Raw genomic sequence first — 2,698 nt, 5'->3', positions numbered from 1 at the left:
AGATGATTTTTCCTTATACGTAAGGACTTAATCCACTATAATCAATAGATTACAATAATCATAAAGAATAACCTTCTTTGTCTTCTCAAGGATACGACTATACCCTTGTCTCCTTAATGACTCACAAAGAATAACCTTTTTTTTCTTCTCAAGGATTCGATTATACCCTAGTCTCCTTAAGGACTCAAACAAACAGTTTAGATAATATGTTTTGCGTATTACAAGTTTCTTCTATATAGGCAGATTTTACACAAATGATAAACAATTACTTAAAGAAAAACGGTGTACAAAAGTTGATAGCTTTTGACAAAGAAACAGACTTGTCAAAATGTTGTAGCACCGATAGATTTCTTCAAGTCTCCAAGTCTCACTTATATAGCATAAGAAGAAGACCGTTTGAGGGGAAAATGGGGAAAGCTCATATAATGGTTGTCCACTGTTGAATGGTGAAAGGAGTGATATTGTGTAATGTCCTTCACCCATAAAATCAGTGACAGGTGTGATGTATAACATATTCCTTGCCCATGAAATCAGGTAGTGGATATTTGATTTGTACTATGTACTATTTGATCACGTACCATTTGATATTATATTCAAGTTCATTGACTTCTGATGAAAATTGATGAAACATGAAACGAAGAAACATAACGTTGGATTCAAAAACTTCATAATCTTTGGTCAGAACCTTGACATCGTTAGTAGTCTGGCTTGAGATCGTCGGTATCTTCAGAATCTTCAGAGTCTTTCAGAATCTACAGTCAAAACTTTAATAACCTTAATGTCTGGCTTGAGATCTTCAGAATCTTCATCCAAGTAACACAACTTCTGAAGCTTGCCATTCTTTAGAAGCTTGGTGATCAGAGTCACGTCCAGAAGCACGAACTGAGAGAATGTTACAGCAGCAACGTAACGTCTCCTCAGAAGCTTCTCAAGAGTGAATCAGCACATAAGTAGAAAGATCATTGTAGCAACAACATTGAACATCTTTAAGAACTTCTTATGACTAGCGCATAAGCGGAATTGGAACTCATTATTCAGACACTGATGACGTTGCACGTTATATACTCAAAATCGAAATTGGTTGTTAAAACTACATAATAACAAACCATTAGGGTACCAAAATTATTCTCACACAAATACAACATTGTTATCATTAAAACTCAAGATATAGATGTAGAGCCAAATCTTGTTCTAACAGGAACGTGGCTACCTCAATTGACACTTAAGTCCCCACGTTCATACGTGGGTGATAGGTGGCTCGATCCAAGCCTAAGAGAGGGAGGTTTATGCGGTTAAGGGCTGAGTGTTGCAACTAATAGGCACATGTTGTGATTAATGGGCGGTTGGAAACCCAACTTTGGGCGGCGTGAAGTACTAGCTATGTACTTGCCCGAAACCGACGTGTCTTTCCCCCTTTGCTTTACCTTCTCTTAGGAAAAGCGAAATTATCCCAATACACAACCTCTCAAGCACGAGGTATTGTAAAAGGGAGAAGTGATTTAGTTTGGGTACTTTAGGGAGATTTTAAGTTTAGTCTCTTGGGAGAGACTTTAAGTTGAGTACCTTAAACGTAACTTTAAGTTGAGTCTGTTATGCGAGACTTTAAGTTGAGTACCTTAAACGTAACTTTAAGTTGAGTCTGTTATGCGAGACTTTAAGTTGAGTCCCTCATGAGAGACTTTAAGTTAAGTTGTTTATCTTGCTGCTTACTAAAGGATCTTCTATGTAGTATTTATATGATCCTCCAAGAGGGTTAATGGTGAGTGAGTAGATGAGGCCTAAGAATTATTTTTATATTGGCCTGATTTCTGTATTTCCCCTTGAGAGGCAAAGATCTTCTAGTGGAAGTCCAACATTGACATTGCCTCTAAGGGCGACAATGATCTTCTAATGGAAGTCTATAATTGGTATTACAGTTAAGGGTGACAAGGATCTCGTAGTAGAAGTTCAACATTGATGTTGCCTCTAAGGAAGACAATAATCTTCCAAAGGAAGTCCAAAATTTATATTGCCTTTGAGGGCGACAAGAATCTTCCAGTAGAAGTCCAACATTTATATAAACTAGTTCCGGACATACTTTATGGGAATATGATAATAAAACAATTTCAATAAAATACATACATTCTCGGACTAAGTACTTTTCACCTTATTTAAATAAAAAACATGAAATGACTAACTATAATATTATATCCAGTTAGATAAGTTCCATGTTCTATTGATCAGTCTACCATTTATAACTCCTTGAGTTTGTAAGCTCCATGCGGTAACTTTTGACATATGCGGTATGGACATTCCCAGTTATGTTGCAATTTTCCCAAGTAAGTTGGCACGAAAACTTGCTTGAGCACGAGGTCGCCCTTCTGCATTTCCCTTGGGGCCACTTTTGAATTATATCTTTTGGATGTCCTTTGTTTATCAATTAATTACCTAATATAGGAGAAATTGTGATTTCATCAATCGGGTCGACTACACATTTAAGTCCAACCTTGTTATTTTCTTTATTGAATTGTGTGGACGTGTCAATTTCGACAGGTAGCCAGTCGTCTATGTTGTATATCATTATAAATTTAGTTTATTTAGTAGTTGAATTGAGGGTGGTGTGATATGATCATAATACTTCGTGGAGCTTTTCGGCCCAGAGCCCATTGGCTTCGTCCAACTTTTTATTTATCTCGCCAAGTATTACTTTGTTCACCAA

The sequence above is a fragment of the Lathyrus oleraceus genome, chromosome 1 (assembly GCF_024323335.1).
Source record: "Lathyrus oleraceus cultivar Zhongwan6 chromosome 1, CAAS_Psat_ZW6_1.0, whole genome shotgun sequence".
In the NCBI taxonomy this organism is placed as follows: domain Eukaryota; kingdom Viridiplantae; phylum Streptophyta; class Magnoliopsida; order Fabales; family Fabaceae; genus Lathyrus; species Lathyrus oleraceus.
The sequence above is the reverse complement of the archived record's forward strand: the minus strand, read 5'-3'. Positions refer to the sequence as shown.